The 16,852-nt window shown below is 37.6% G+C and overlaps 1 protein-coding gene across 6 annotated transcripts in view; it reads left to right on the top strand.

Annotated features, from left to right (window-relative positions):
• Positions 1 to 427: 427 nt before the first annotated feature.
• The window catches only part of TRIM13 (tripartite motif containing 13), a 49,314-nt gene continuing 32,889 nt past the window's right edge, over positions 428 to 16,852 (top strand). For 3 of the 6 annotated variants that reach the window (XM_045567345.1, XM_045567339.1, XM_045567346.1), the window contains exons 1-3: positions 428 to 457; positions 3,017 to 3,095; positions 14,124 to 14,217. The gene's annotated coding sequence lies outside the window, so the exon portion shown is untranslated. Of the gene's footprint in view, positions 458 to 2,658; positions 2,700 to 3,016; positions 3,096 to 12,423; positions 12,463 to 14,123; positions 14,218 to 16,852 lie in introns of those variants that run through there. The other 3 variants (XM_045567342.1, XM_045567343.1, XM_045567344.1) reach the window with 3 other exon arrangements.

Here is a 16,852-nt window from a genome sequence, read left to right as displayed (position 1 = left end):
TTTTGTATCAATCTCCACATCGGCTGTAAGCTGCCATAACTCATGTATAGATAATGAAATAAAATTAGTTGTTATAAGGTAAAATTTTTGTTCAGAAATATTAAAACAAGTACATGTGTCAGGTTTCAGTGTGAAAATGTCAGTTCTTGGCACGTGCATGGCCAAAGAATGACCACACGCACCAAAGTTAGGCAAGCATGAAAACGAGGTTTATTGAGGAAAGTGATAGGATTATAGGGCAAGAGCAAGACATAGGTTTACAGAGCATGATACATATGCCACAGATGATGACCGGACCCATTTTCGCAGCAAGGGAAGAACAAAAGGAAGGGCGCAAAAAGAGCCTGGTTATGGTCTGTGTCTTGTTTTATAGTGCCCAGATTGGGACCTCCCTGTGGCTCAGACATCTCCATGGAACCACTTTGATTGGACAGTTGGGAGTTGCATTACTACAGATGTGAGTTGTTCTAGGTTAATTTCTGGACACTGATACCTATGCTGGTTGGCCCTTGGGGTAGAGAGTCCTCTGCATTCTTTTGCAGCTGGCACACTAAGTTATGATTGGCAGATTTGTAGGGTATTCCCTCCTCCCCAGGTATGACAGTTGCTCGGGAGATTAGGGAGGGGCAGGACCAAGATGGGGGCCACAGCACCCACTTTCATTCCTAGGAGACCCAGAATTCCTCCCTATCTACCTAACACATGCATTAAATATGTAATAAACATTTAGGCCATTCAAGTCAGTCACATCTTCAATGAAAAGCCAGACTCTTAGATGGCTGTGAATTGGCCATTACTGTAGAGAGGAAAAAGGGCCATGGTCTTTCCTGGCTGGAAAAGTAATTGCTGGGGCACTGCCCAGTGTGTTTTGCCCTCATTGTAGCAACTTGAGTGTGCTCAGCAGAATGAAGCAAGCAAAACCTGTTAGCCCCTGAAACAGACTTCCCTGTCTTGGCAGATGAATGCCATCCATGAGCTCACAGACTTTTCTTTCTGATATTTGGGATTCTATTATCCACTCATTACTTTCAAAGGAATTATCCTTTCTGAAAAGCACAATGTTAAAGATATTTTGACAGTCTTTCACAGTTATCACTTTAAATAACAATCACAAAGCCTACAAAAAGTTTCTCAAGGTAGCTTATCTAAGTCAAAAGCAATAACAAAGAATGACTACTTGAAAAAAACCAAGTCTGTCTGCTTCTGTGACATGCCAGGAACTTGAGAACTGATAGGACAATAATATAAAGCTTGTGTTTCAGAGTTGAGTTTAACACTACGCTTAGGATTCCTTTAATGGTTTTTATAACAGCCAGACATCTCCTTTTAGTGAATTTCCCACTCTATACTGGGTCTTACAAAATGATTTCTTTCTTAAATATTCATTAGTTAGTTATTAAGCCAGACATTTTTTTGGATGAATCCAAACCACATTTTCAATCTTTTAAAAATCAGAAACATTACAAAAAATCCATACTTCTCAAAACTGACATATTTCTGAAGCCTTGATCTATTCATTATTATAATTTTGAGTGATAGTAATTGACATTTATGTAGTGCTTACTATTTCCAGGCACTGTTCTAAATGTTTGTTTTTGAGACAGAGTCTCACTCTGTCCCCCCCGCCCGGGCTAGAGTGCTGAGGCATCCAGCCTAGCTCACAGCAACCTCCAACTCTGGGCTGAAGTGATCCTCCTGCCTTAGCCTCCCAAGAAGCTGGGACTACAGGCATGCGCTACCATGCCTGGCTAATATTTTCTATTTTAGTAGAGACGGGCTCTCCCTGTTGTTCAGGCTGGTCTCTAACCACTGAGCTCAGGCGATCCTTCCGCCTTGCCTCCCAGAGTGCTAAGATTACAGGTGTGAGCCACCGTGCCCAGCCCTAAGTGTTTTTTTTATAAACTAATTTAATCCTTAACCATATGAGAGAAAAATTATCTTCCACTTTACAGATGAGGAAGCTGAAGCAAAAGAAAGATAAGAAATGTACTCAAAGCTGCAGTCAATGAGGGATGAAGCTCAATTCAAACTCAGACATTCTGGCTCTAGGGTCTGTGTTCTTAACTACTCTGCAAACTGCCTCCCTATATAGTGTTACATTTAAGAATACATTCCTAATTTTTATTTGTTTTCTTCTATCCCCTTACCTCAGAAGTTGACATTTAAATTTACCTGGCATTAATTGTACTCATTTAATCTGGATTTCCTGAATTATAAAGTATAACACCTGCATTCAACAAACAAAAATAAATAAGAAAAATAACATGAGAACCTTGTATTGCAACTGACTTCCATTAGCTGGCTTGCATTTCTGCTCTGTTAGCAGCACCTATGAACATTTTGAAGGAGTGTCCTTTTTAAAAAAAAAAAAATTTTTTTTTTTTTTTTGAGAGATGGGGTCTTGCTCTGTTGCCCAGGCTGGCTGGTGTGCCGTGGTGCATTCACAGCTCACTGCAGCTTCCAACTCCCAGGCTCAAGCGATCCTCCTGCCTCAACCTCCTGAGTAGCGGGGACTATAGGTGCATGCCACCACACCTGGCTAATTTTTTTTTTTTTTTTTTTGTAGGATGAGGTCTTGCTGTGTTACCCAGATTGGTCTCGAACTCTTGGGCTCAAGCATTCCTCCCATTTTGGCCTCCCAAAGTGCTGGGATTACAGGCGTGAGCTACCATATCCAGCCTAGGAATGTCCTTTACAGGGTATCTAACTATTCAGAGAAAAGGCTATTTAGTACTTTTAGTTGCTAAGACAGGTAGGCCAGGTTGGAGACTTGGAAAATACAAAGACTGAGCACTTGGAAGAAGAGAAAAGATAGGGTAAAGTAAAGGAATTTGAAAAAGGTACAGAAAAATAACAATAGTAGAGAATAAAGCACAGCAATTTTTTTAATATTGAAAAAGAAGAAAAATAAACCAATAGTGAGTGCTCTATACAAAGATCCTGGGGAATAAAAAATGTGATTTACCAAAAACCTTCAACCTAGAAGAACTATGCCTTTTCTGTTTCTCTTCCACAGAAGATAAAACAGGCTGTCCTAAGCCAAGGGGAACTCTGTGATCCCTACGCAAGCTCAAGTTCCCTTACTCAAAATGCAGGTAATCCTAGTGTACTTCTAAATACCTTTTCCTCACGAATTTAGATTCTAAGTACTACTCTTGCAGTAATTAGGAAAAAGAGATACTAAAGATACAAAAGGGAGGCAAAGCTAAGGTTAGTACCAAAGTAGATTTTGCATTATCAGAAAAAATAAAGGAAGATGAGTATAAGTAAAGTTAGTTCTTATATCTAAACTCCTTAGTAGGGAGGGCACTCAAACCAGGGACTCTGTAGAAAGGGCTGATGAGAAGTGTTTTGTCCAAATTGTTCATGGCCAAAGATAAGGCTGCATAACATGGTATTAAGGGAGGAAGGTTGGAAAACACTTAGCTGTGCCAGAGTTCAAATAAAAGCTTCTCAAAGCATTTCAGACATCCAAGTGATTCTGTGTCTTTGGACTACAGCAGGGCCTGGAAGCAATAAGTCACCATCTCTAGATTTTATAAAATCAAAAAGCACTCAACATTTGCAGAAAGAACAAGACATTAAAAAAAAACCACTCAAATACAGGGGCTGTCAGAAACTTGATTTTTGTGTTGAGAAGGAACGGTTGCACTTCTATCTGTTAAGACAAGTTTGTCTGTGGTCGTAGATGTGGTTCTGGGTAGGGTTAGTGCAGTTCTAGGGACAACTGCTAGGTCTCAATGCTTCGCAGACCCTGTAACCTGGGTTACAGGGAATATGAGACTACTTAAAATTGTTGGTGAAAGTTTATGAAACTCTGGGTTATTTGAAAACTACTTAAACAAAAACCTGTGAGAGCCAGGTGCAGTGGCATGTACCTATAGGCCCAGCTACTCAGAAGGCTGAGGTAGGAGGATCACTTGAGCCCAGGAGTTTGAGGCTGTAGTGTGTGATGATTGTGCCTGTCAATAGCCACTGCACTCTGGGCAACATAGCGAGATACTGTCTCTTAAAAACAAACAAACCAACCATGAAATAACTTTGAAATACCAACAGTGAGAAAAAGCTGCTCTAGGGATATGTTATGGCCAAGAGAACCTTATTTATTTTTTATTTTATTTATTTATTTTGAGACAGAGTCTCACTCTGTTGCCCAGGCTAGAGTGCCGTGGCGTCAGCCTAGCTCACAGCAACCTCAAACTCCTGGGCTCAAGTGATCCTTCTGCCTCAGCCTCCTGAGTAGCTGGGACTACAGGCATGCACCACCATGCCTGGCTAATTTTTTCTATATATTTTTTTTAGGTGTCCAGCTAATTTCTTTCTATTTTTAGTAGAGACGGGGTCTGGCTCTTGCTCAGGCTGGTCTCGAACTCCTGAGCTCAAACCATCCGCCCGCCTCGGCCTCCCAGAGTGCTAGGATTACAGGCGTGAGCCACCACGCCCAGCCTAAGAGAACTTTAATGTAGGACAATAGACTTCCAAAGAATTTAGTATGATTAAAATACTCTTTTTCTTATGATTGAGTATTCTAAACTTTCAACCAAATGCTTTAAGATTTATTTTTTATTTCTTAAGAAGGTAAACTTCCTGTTTGTAGGTATCATGTCTAACATCTAAGGCAGATATAAGTCCACACCAAACATCTAATACATTCTATAAAAGGAGATGTGGGCTGGGCACAGTGGCTTATACCTGTAATCCTACCACTTTAGAAGGCTGAGGCAGAAGGATTACTTGAGGCCAGGAGTTCGAGACCAGCCTGGGCAATAGTGAGACCCCATCTCTACAATAAATAGAAAAATTAGCTGGGCATGGTGGTGCATGCCTGTAGTCCCAGCTACTTGGGAGGCTGAGGCAGGACGATTGCTTGACCCCAGGAGTTGGAGGCTGCAGTGAGCTAGGATGACACCACTGCATTCTAGCCCTGGCACAGAGCAAGACCCTGTCTCGAGGGGGAAAAAAAAAAGATGTGAAGCCTTGAAAATGAGGGGAAGAGAAAAGTTAGCGAGATACTTGAATTTTTCTAATTTTTTAGGAAAAAAACGAAAATTCCATTTTATATGTTCTTAATTCATTGATGCCTATCATATTGTAAGCACTCAGTAAATATTTATAAAAACGACAAATGAGTGAAGCCCCCAAAATAAGTAAATACATTCTAATTATACCTCATTTCATCTAAAGCCCAGAAAGTAGGCTGTAAACTGAATTGTTAGAAAAAGATTTGTACATTAAATTCACTAGGGCAGGCCAGACATATTGGTTCATGTCTGTAATCTCAGCACTTTGGGAAGCTGAGGTGAGAGGATTGCTTGAGGCCAGAAATTTGAGACCAGCTTGGGCAATATAGCAAGATCCTGTCTCTACAAAAAATAAAAAGTAATTAGCTGGGTGTAGTGGCATACGTTTCTAATCCTAGCTACTTGGGAGGCTAAGGCAAGAGGATAGTTTGAACCCAGGAGTTTGAGGCTGCAGTAGCTATGATTATGCCACTGCACTCCAGCCTGGGTGACAGAGCAAGACCCTGTCTCTTAATACTAATAATTAAAAAAAAAAAGCACTGGGTCAGGTTGTTGTATAAAGGAATCCTATATACAGAATATTTTAAAAATAATAGCTTTTATTGAAATACAATTCACATACCATGGAATTCAACCTTTTAAAGTATATAGCTCAGTTCATGTAACAAAACTGCACTTGTACCCTCTAAATCTATAAAAATAACTTTTTAAAAAAGAAAAGAAAACAGAAAAAAATAAAGTGTATGATTCAATGACTTTTAGTATATATATTCACACAGTTGTACAACAATTGCCATCACCCCAAAAAGAAACCCCATACCCATTAGCAGCTACTTCCCATTCCTCCCTACCCTAACCCCTGGAAACCACTGATTTACTGTCTGACTCTATGGTTTGCCTACATTACATATAAAAGAATCATTTAATATGTGGTCTTCTTCCATATCTGGCTTCTTTTACTTAGCATGATGTTTTCAAGGTGCATCCATGTTGAGTGTGTATCAGTACTTCATTCCTTTTTATGGTCAAATAACATTCCACTGTATGGATGTACCATATGTTGTTTTTCTATGTATTAGTTGATGAACATTTGGGTTGTTTCTGATGTTTGGCAATTATGAATAATGCTGCTATTAACATTCATGCATAGGTTTTTGACTGAATGTATGTTTTAAATTCTTTTGGTTGTATACCTAGGGGTGAAATTGCTGGATCATATATGGTAACTCTAGGTTTAAATGTTTGAAGAACTGCCAAACTGTTTTCCCACGTAGCCATTTTACAATCCCACCAGCAATATACAAGGGTTCCAATTTCTCTACATCCTTGCCAATACTTGTTATCATCTGTCTTTTTTGTTTTAGCCATCCTGGCCATTGTGAGTTTGATTTACATTTCTGTATTGGCCAGTAATGCTGAGTGTCTTTTCATGTGGTTATTGCATGTTTGTATATCTTCTTTGGAGCAATATCTATTCAGATCCTTTGCCCATTTTAAAATTCATTTTTTGTTGTTGTTCTTAAGTTGTAACAGTTCTTGATATATTCTAGACGTAAGCTCCTTATCAGATATATAATTTGCAAAGATTTTTTTTTCCATTCTGTGGGTTGTCTTTTCACTTCCTTGATGATGTTCTTTGAAGCACAAAATTAATTTTGACAGAGCCTTATTTATGTATTTTTTCTTTTGTCAACTGTGCTTTTTGGTGTTTGTGATGGTTAGTTTTATGTGTCAACTTGACTGGGTTAAGGGATGCCCAGATAGCTGGTAAAACATTATTTTTGAGGGTGTCTATGAGGGTGTTTCTGGAAGAGATTAGTGTTTGAATCAGTAGACTGAGTAAAGATCTGCCCTCACCCATGTGAGTGGACATTATTCTATATGTTGAGGGCCCAAATAGAACAAAAAGGTGCAGGAAGAGTAAATTCTCTCTCCCTCTTCTGGACCATGCATCTTCTCCAGCCTCCTATGTTTTACTTGTAAGAGTGATATGCTTTTAGTTCTTATATTTAAGTCTGATACATTTTGAGTTAATTTTTGTATATGGGGTGAAGTAGGGGTTCAACTTGATGTTTTTGCAAATAGATATCCAGTTGTCTCTGCACCAGTTGTTGAAAGGACTATTCTTTCCCCTATTTGATTGTCTTCACACCCACGTTAAAAATTGTGCAAGACTTTATAACACAGAGTAACAAAGATTTTATGTGACTACAAAGAATGATAATTCTTGGTTTAATCTTTGTAAATCGTGGTAGTCTGAAATCAAATACCAAGATTTTGAAAGTACCTGGTTTATGGTTCTAAAGACTACTGGGAGTTTTTGTATTGACTATTCATTTTATAGTTACTTTTGTAAAAGTAAGTAGCAAAACCACATTCTCTCACTAAACCTTCAGGTGAGGCTTCAGCTTATCAGTCTTAATCTTTTCCGTGCAATCTCTGCTCAATTCTCTAGTTTCTTCATCCTATTTTAGGTCTTTACTCACTAGGAACTCTTCTTTTAATCCGTTGGTTCTCATCTTTATCAGAGCTAATGCCTCCTTTTATATAACTCATATTTTGTAATGTCCCCTTTACTCTCCTGAAATACAATTCATAGATAATGTAATGTATCTACATAGACAATTTCTATGAAATCAACAGAATGCCCTTAATATAAAATATTAAAGAGGCATGCATTTAGTTCTTAGTGCTCAACAATATCTTGGAGATCATATTCTTTGATAACTGTTGGAGAATAGGCTATGGGGTAGAAACTAGTACAAAAGGATAAAAAGAAGTTTTATGGTAGGCTTCCGAGGACAGTATTAGATTAAGAGTGAAAAACAAGTCAAATAGTACCCCCAAATAAATATTTTCTATAAATAATGTTATAACACTAAAAATTTAAATATATGTGTGTATCATGATAATATGAAATATTTTTAAAACAACCTTATTAATGAAATGCAATAAAATCCCTGCACTTATGTATCTTAACTAATTTTATAGTATTGGCTTTAAGCCTATTAATATGATTCTCCAGTCTCTTTTCTTACATGTTTTCAGTGTGTTTTTGCTTTTGTAGTAATGGCACTACTGCACTGAGCACCCTTTCAACTAATAATATAGTTAGAAATACTGTTACTTTACCTTCTTTCCAAGGAAGTAGGTATGAACATTTGCACTGGATCCGAAACCTTTTGTAAGGAGACTGATTAAATTGTTCTGTGGACTCAAAGGTTCTGTTTTGTTTTTTCAATATTTTGTTTTAGTGACTCCAACAAAGTTGGCTAACATGATCCATGTTCGTTTCAAATGTATAAATCGCCCAATTTAGTATTTTAAGTTCATAAAAATCATTAAATTTATTATGCCTTTTAAAAATAATGTCTAAGTGAGAGAAATACATTTCCAAATCAGTATCATTAAGCATATTTCTGTCTATTTATTGCGAGGATGGAGATGGGAAAATCTTGAAGAAAAAGATTATTTTAAAATAATGTAAGTTTGCTAATTAATTCTATGATAATATCCTTCACTTTAATGAGAGTGTTCTCATTTCCTGGCAGCTTAAAAAAGGAGCTATTTAACTTTTCAAATATATTGAAAAGATATGTCATGTAATTTTGTAATATTTTAACTTCAATGTTTAATTTTTCATTGAATTTTTCATTGTAGAATTTTCATGAAAATTCTATAATAGTATCAAGCAGTGAAGAAAGTCTGTGTTTGGCAAGCTTGGAGAAGGCATTCAAATTTCAAATTCTTTTTCATTATTATTGCACAGTTTGTGAAACAATCTATCATCTATCATTCATGGAATTATTTTTCTTTTTTCTTATTTAAAAGTTGAGGTAAAAATGCCATTTTTCATAACTGTTAGGTAGAATAATGACTCCTACTAATGTCCACGTCTCAAACCTCAGAACCTGTGAATACATGGCAAAAGGGACCTTGCAGATATGATTAAATTAAGGATCTTGAGATAGGGAGATTGTTCTAGATTATTCCAGGTGTGCCCAAAGTAATCACCAGGATCCTTGTAAGGGGGAGGCAGGAGGGTCAGAGTCAGAGAAGGAGATGTGATGATGGAAGCAGATGGACCAAGGAATGCAGCCAGCTTCTAGAAGCAAGAAAATGCAAGGGAAAGAATTCTCCCCTAGAACCTCCAGAGGGAGTACAGCCTCCCAGACCCATTTTAGACTTTGAACTCTTAAACTAAATTGTTGTTTATTATAAATTGTTGTTTTAAGTAACTAAGTTTGTGGTTATTTGTGACAGCAACAATAGGAAACCAATAACACAGTCAAGCACATGCAGTGCACTAATGTGAAGCATACAGCTTGATGAGTTTTTATAGACATACAGGTCACATTACCATCATCCACATCAATAAATAGTATGTTTCCAGCATCCACAAGGTTCCGTTTATCCCAGCCCAGGCAACCCTACACATACCAGAGGAACTACTATCTATCTGTAAAATGTGCACTTAATCTTGATGGTTTCATTGCTTCACTAGAAAACATATTGGCAGAATGAGTACTTTATTTGTGAGCAAAGTTATGAAACACAATTTCAAATATTGAACTAAATATTACCATCTCCTTTTTATATTGGACATTTTTGAAATAAGAGCTAAATAAGAATATTCATATATGTATATATTATATGTTTACTATATACTAAATATATCTATAGATTATCTATCTACTTACCTATCTATTCACCATGAATGTGATAGTGCAAATGTAAACGGATAGTGGTGATTTAATCATGCATTGATAATACAGATATCATGAACAGATTTTTAATTAAAGAAGTGATTTTCCAAAATAATGGGCAACTAGTTTCCCTTGATTTATATGGTTGTTGCTTTCTTGAAAAATTCCATGTATATTTTTTATTTTGTATTTATATGTAAAAAGAGTTAGCTTCTAGGCTCAGATTATGATAAAGAGGGTTTTCACCTTCATGAATTTCCAGTGTGACGTTTCCAACACAATGTGGGAAAATGCTTCACTGGGCAGGATAGTCCCACCTGGCCCCCATCCATTTAATGCCAGTATTGCACCCTACTGCCCAAATCATTGAGACAACCAAAATGTCCCTGGGAGTGCTACCATTCTAGTTAAAAACTACACTCCTAATTCTTGAATCATCAACCTGCTTTTTCGACTACTGTATTTATCTTTCTACATAAATTTTATATTTTCCCAGTCACTTCCCTCCATACAATTGCTGTGTTCTCTGATAGAAAGGAAGAACAGGTGTTTACTCTGTGTCCTATTATTACAGTTCCCTACCTTGTATGATCTGCATGGCCCAATGCTGGGAAAGGAGAGAGAGGACCAAAGCAGAAAGAAAGTTTCCAGTTTTGATTGCCCTCAATTGAGTGGGAACAAAGTCATTTGGCATTAATATCAGGAACTTGATAATTTTCATGATTTCAAATTATAGAAATTAAAATTTTGATCTGATGGGAGCAAAAATCCCAAATCATTATCTCTTCACTTATAGTACTAAGAGGAGGTTTCAAATTCACAATTTTAACACTATAGCTTGAATTTGGTTACTTTAGTAAGGAGAGGGAGTGGTGTAATCATTAGCTCACTATAACCTTGAATTCTTGGGCTCAAGCAATTCTCCTGCCTCAGCCTCATGCGTAGCTGGGACTACAGGTACGCCACCACACTGGACTAATTTAAAAAAATAATTTTTTGTAGAGATGAGGTCTCACCATATTGTCGAGGCTGGTCTCAAACTCCTGACCTCAATCGATCCTCCTGCCTTGGCCTCCCAAAGCACTGGGATTATAGGTGTGAGCCACAGCACTCAGCCCTCAGAAAGTTTTTTGAATGGCTAATTCTTATCACTGCACATATGTGAAATGATGCATGAGGTTATTCATTGTGGCATAGTTTGTAATAGCAAAATACAAGGTGGGCCTGGGGACTCTCATTTTTCACCATTAGTCAAGTTCAGATGGACCCTGTTCTGTGCATACCTACTGTATCAGAAATCGCTACTATAAAGCAGCATTAAGTTGGGGGTAGCGTATACATGTGTGCTCATCAGAAAGTGGTAGTGGTGAAGGAAAGGTCAGATTCCTGAGGTATTTAAAATGTAAATTCCCCATATTTGAGGGATATTTAGAAGGTAAAGTCCATGGAACTAGGTGCTGAATTGAATATGAGGAATAAGGGAGAGAAGGGTATCAAGCATAAGGGCCTGAGATTCTGGCTAATATGACTGGGTGGGTGCCAGTGCTGATCAGTCAGGGCAAGGTTTATCATGTGTCACCTTATTAGAGCTTCACAACAACACTGTAGAGATTATGATCTTCATCTAAAAGATGTGGACACTGAGATTCAGAAAGGTCAAGTAATTTAACCAAAGGCACACAACTAATAAATGCTGGAACAACCAGAAATGAGGACTGATTTTAAAGCAGGCAATCTTTCAATGTTGGAAGGTGTATAGAATAGGGATTTGATTAGGTTAGATTATTTAGAGTAAGGCCATGACGACACATGATTTTTTTTTCTTTTAAAAATTCTAGCTTCTTCATTCAAAACACTTATAATGAATGACAGTTCAATTGCAGAGTGTGCCCAGTACTCAGATTTTGGTCTCTGATATAATTTCCCACTTAAAGGAACCATGCAACCTTGGAGAAATGACTAGTTCCAGGTATAGGGCAGGAAAGATACAAGATGAATCTGGAATTGGGCTAAAAACAAGGAAGCTATCAAAGACTAATAGGAACATTTCAAAAGAACACAGGTTCCCACTGACCTAAGATGGAACTATTTGAACGTCAAAAGGAACTGATGGAAACATCATATTTTTAAAAATCCTACAGATAATTACTGAATTTATAATGATACTGAGAAAGAAATTTATTGGTCACCAAAGGAAATTGCTAGGGCATCAACTCATTACTCTGTAAAAAGGCATTTCTCCTGCTTTTCCATAAACTGTATTTCGGACAGGGCTGGCTCTAGGTTATGTATGGCTCTTGGTAAATATTTTTTATGGGGCCACTGTCTATATAAAACTTAATTTAGAAAATGTATTACAAAATTCATGGGCCTATATGAAGTATAGTAATTTATTGATGAATATTTAGAGTAGTTGGTAGATAAGAGGTAGTTACATATTTGTTTATTATCTAATCAGTGCATTTAAAGATTCCTTTTAATGTCCAGAAACCATCTCTTCATATTCTTTGTTGTCAATGCACCATTCCTGGTTAATTTCATTTCTCTCACTGTGAGAAACAAGTAGCACTTCTGTTATTACTCACAATGCCATGGTTCTTCATAATGTTTTTGTATTGAAACAATATAGATCTTCTTGCCCTACATTTATTTAATGCTGATTACATCATAACTCATGGGGCTGCATCCTTCATCGTGCTGCCCAAGAATGCTGGCTTCCAGTGACTCTCTAACAGGTTAGTAGTGTGCTTCATTGATCATGACCACAAACACAAGTTTTACCCAGATTATGTAGAAAAATATGAACAATCTTTGTTTTCTTGTCATGCTAAATTTGGAATTTTTTTAGCATAATGTACAGCATCTCATTTTTAACTATGTCTTCTCTAGAACTCTTTAGACAGTACTCTTTATATTCCTAGAACGTTTCTATGTTGACCACATTCCTGCCTTTCATATACCACCACCAGTAGGGAGGATAGGTGAGAGGCCCTTGGGCTGAGTGAGGAGCGCCATCTTACTTACATGAGGAATGTCCAGCAGAGCTTCAGGGAGAGCATGATGTCACCATGTTAATAGGAAGCAGGACAGGATATTAATTAGAAGGGCCCACTGACATTGCAGAGGTATGGTCTCAAAAGGTCTCAAGGGAGATAGGCTCTGCCACTCCTGCAGGACTGCCTGACAGGTGCTGCAGCACCCTGTGTGCCAGAGACATGAGGTTCATGGGGTGCTGTAGGACACACAGGTCCACATGCGTGGCTCAAGCCCAAGGATCGATAGTAGGAGACAGGTAGCCCAGAGCCAAGAGTTATTCAAAAGCAGCTCGCCAGCACCATCTGACAACCCAATCTTGCATAATCTCTGGAAAGAAATACTGTGCCAACAGGGGCAATTTGCTTGCCAGGTCACCTTTTTGACCCTATGGCTCTGATTCTTGTCTCTTCTCAGGACATCTGGTCCACTCCAAGTGTGAGGTAGAGGATTGTGGAATATGCTGAAGGGGAGAAACAGAAACTGGGACATACACAAGTCCCAGCCTGGGCTTGGGACACATCACTTGGATAGCCCTGGTAGCCCTGGACAGTCCTAGGCACCAGAGCGAGACTCAGACATTCTGAGGAAGGCACTCCAAAATGCAGGGCCCCTAAAGCAAGGAGCCCAGGAGAGAGGTCTGTGCTGCCTAGATTGAAGAGCTAAAGTCATTTTAGGGCAACCAAGTAGTTGGTGGTAGAAAGTTCTCCTTTACTGAACAATTCAAGTGGATAAATGTGATAACGAATCATTAATGAGTGCTAAAGCTATAACCTGAATAAGCTTAGTATCACTATAAGTGGCAAACCTGACATTATGTCTCCTTAACTCTCATTCATTATTGGTGGGAATGCAAAATGGTACAGGCCACTTTGGAAGACAGTTGAGCAGTTTGTTATGAAACTAAACATACTCTTCCTGTACAATCCAGAAATCCACTCCTTGATATTTATCCAAATGAATTGAAAATTTGTGATTACATGAAAACGTGCACATGGATATTCATAGCAGCTTTAGTCATAATTGCCAAAAGTTGGAAGCAATCGAGATGTCCTTCTGCAAGTGAATGATAAATAACTGTGGTACATCTAGACAATGGAATACTATTTAGTGTGAATGGATAAACTGTGGTAATCTCTACAATGGAATACCAGTCAGCAATAAAAAGGAACAGATTATTGATTCATATAACACCATAGGTGAATCTTAAATGCGTTTTACTAAGAAGAACATTGTTGGAGCTGGGTAATGGGTACATGGGGATTCTGTATTGTTCTATTTTAGTGTATGATTGAAAATTTCTATAATAAAAGTTTTAAAAGGGCATTTTAATATTGTATTTTAATGACATCACAATGTCCAGGTACTGCACAGATGAGACTGGAGTTCCATGTTCTAAAGTCAGAAGCTGCATCTGAAATGCTGCACAGGAAACTGTTAAGTGAAGATCAAATCTGGTAATGTAAATTATTTTAGTATCTTAATATATTAATATATAATTAGAAAACATTTTGAATTGTTTCTAATACAATTTCAGGACCACAAAGACTTACTGGCATATTGGTTTTAAGAATTTGTCGAGGCAGTAGAGTGAGCACACTTTCTCCCGTGTGTCTTGTCACTGGATATGTGAAAGAAGAGAGAGGTTTGCCAAAGCTGCCTATGTTTGTCTTTTCTTTAACTAGAGTCTGTCTGAAGTTTGAGAACAGCAAATTATCATTCTATCTCATGACTTGAGATCATTTCTTAAGATGAATGCTCACGAAGTTCTGTTTATCCCCAATATAACACCATCCGTATGTTTTCCCCAGCTATTTTAAGCTTTAATCATAATATACTGAAGAATATACTGAATAACAGAATATACTGAAGTTTCAACACTTCTATTATTCTCCCCCCCGCAAAAAAAAAAAATGCTCTTAAAAAATTGAGGGAAGTTTCTAAAGTGATGGTAATGTTCTACATCTTGATAGGGATTTGGGATACACAGGTGCAGGCATATATTAAAACTTGGAAATTTACACTTAAGATTTGTGTATTTCCTTGTAAACAAATTTTGCTTCAAAAGAAAAAAATGTCAACAAATATTTAGCTCTAGTTAATGATGTACATGCTGAGTTATTTAGGGGAAAGTCTACTGATGTCTACAATCTACTTTTAAATACATCCAGGAAAATAACATGGATTGATGAATGTATAGAGAAATGCATAGACATTTGATCAGCCAAGTATAGTAAAATGTTAATGGAAGAGTCTACATGGTAGGTATATGGTGTTCACTATAAAATTCTTTCAACTTTGCTATATGTTTTTAAGTTTTCATAGTAAAATGTTAAAAAAAAATGCCACCCTAGGTCAGTAGGAAATGCAAAAGAGGCTACTGCTATGAATAGACCTGTATTCTGATTACCAGATGCTAAAGCATTTTATGCTTAATCTAATTTCCTGAATTCTGGTCTCTTGGGGTTTGGTTTACTTAAATCTATTTACCTTATCCCCCTTCTACTTTGTCTTTCTGGTTTATCTATTAATTTATTCATTCATTTTTTAAATATGTACATCTGTCTACTGTGAACCAGGCCTTACACCGGGGATGCAGTTTTGTTCCTGCTCCTATGGAGCTTCCATCCATGGCTTATTCCCAGTAACTAGAACCTCCACTCCCTTAATTCTATCAGGAATGCTGGTTCCTACATCTTTGTCTGAGCCTGTGACAGGGCCATTTTATCCATGACAAGAGCCTAGGAGCTTTTTGGGATTCTATGAAAAATGTTTTATACTTGAAAAAAGTCTTCAATTTACAAAAAGAAAATTGCAAAATCCTATATGTTCCCTAGGCTATAGAAACTGAACTCTTAGTCTCTTTGATTCTCCTTTTCCATAGCTCTGAAGACCGTAGGACTAGGACTGCTAGCATTTCTGGTCCCAGAGGCAAATCTAGCCCTACTGTAGATGCTGCAGGGGATATAGATACTCCAGCAGTCAGAGGGATGCCTATGCTATCATGGCCTAAGGCCATTGCAACTTTATTCTGAACTTCCTGTCCTGATTTCTTGTTCACCAGGCCACCTTGTGATTCCCATGAAGGTCTGCAGAGAGGATACAGTATTCCTTTGAGTATTTTTGGTCTCTGTAACAGTGGTTTCTCAGGCAAACCAATAAAATAGCTTGTGATTAAGAGCTGTCACCCACATGTCTAGGATTTGAGAAGAAAACAGGCCAATAATGTCAACTATTATTATTATTTTGGTTCCTGGTGGCCATAAATTTCCCAGTGTATATTAAATTGTTAATTTAAGAGGGATGAGGAATATTCTGACACATCTTGTCATCAATAGCCTTAGTTCTAAACTTAGTTCTAGTCCTTTCAGCCCTCATGACGCCTTGTTTTATCTTATTCTCAACTTCTAGGTTTTAACATTACTGTTCTCCCATTGTAGACCTTCTCTTGCCAGGGCCATCTTACCAGCTGAGACCTTGGTTTCTGTTCCTCCATCTTTAGCTGTGTTGTTTTGGGGCCTCTTGGGGTAAGGCCCAGTTAACCCAGTCCCCAGGTCCCTTGGGCCACTATGAAGCCCCTGAAGTTTGTGCTCCGTGGATACCCCAGAGCTGGGACCTAGACAGCTTTTTACACATAAAATTCCTTTATTACAAAGGTTTCCATTTAGATATAACAGATATGGGATATTGATTCTAAAGACTTTGTTTTAAACAAACAACAGAATAATCCCTTATAAACCAATATTTAATGAAAACTGAGAGCATTATGGAATATTGTATTTTTATTGGCTAGTAATTATGCCTAGATGGCTCATAAAATTACGATAACATTCTTGACTTTATTGTTTCCCCAGGAAATCCTTCTCTATTTTAAATAAGGTGTATTTTATCTGTTGAGTGTATTGGTATCTCCACTGTTATACTGTTATAACACTGTAAACATAAAGAGCTACGTAGTTTGACTGTTTTAACTACAAAGAACTAGTTCCCTAGGAAGAACAGTGTTTGTATCCCTTTCCTTTCAGAGTCAAAAGGAGTCTGATGACAGCTCTTTAAAGGACTATGTTGACATGACTGAATCTTCCTGAACCA

The sequence above is a fragment of the Lemur catta genome, chromosome 13, assembly GCF_020740605.2.
Source record: "Lemur catta isolate mLemCat1 chromosome 13, mLemCat1.pri, whole genome shotgun sequence".
In the NCBI taxonomy this organism is placed as follows: domain Eukaryota; kingdom Metazoa; phylum Chordata; class Mammalia; order Primates; family Lemuridae; genus Lemur; species Lemur catta.
This window is presented reverse-complemented; position numbering and strand designations above follow the sequence as displayed.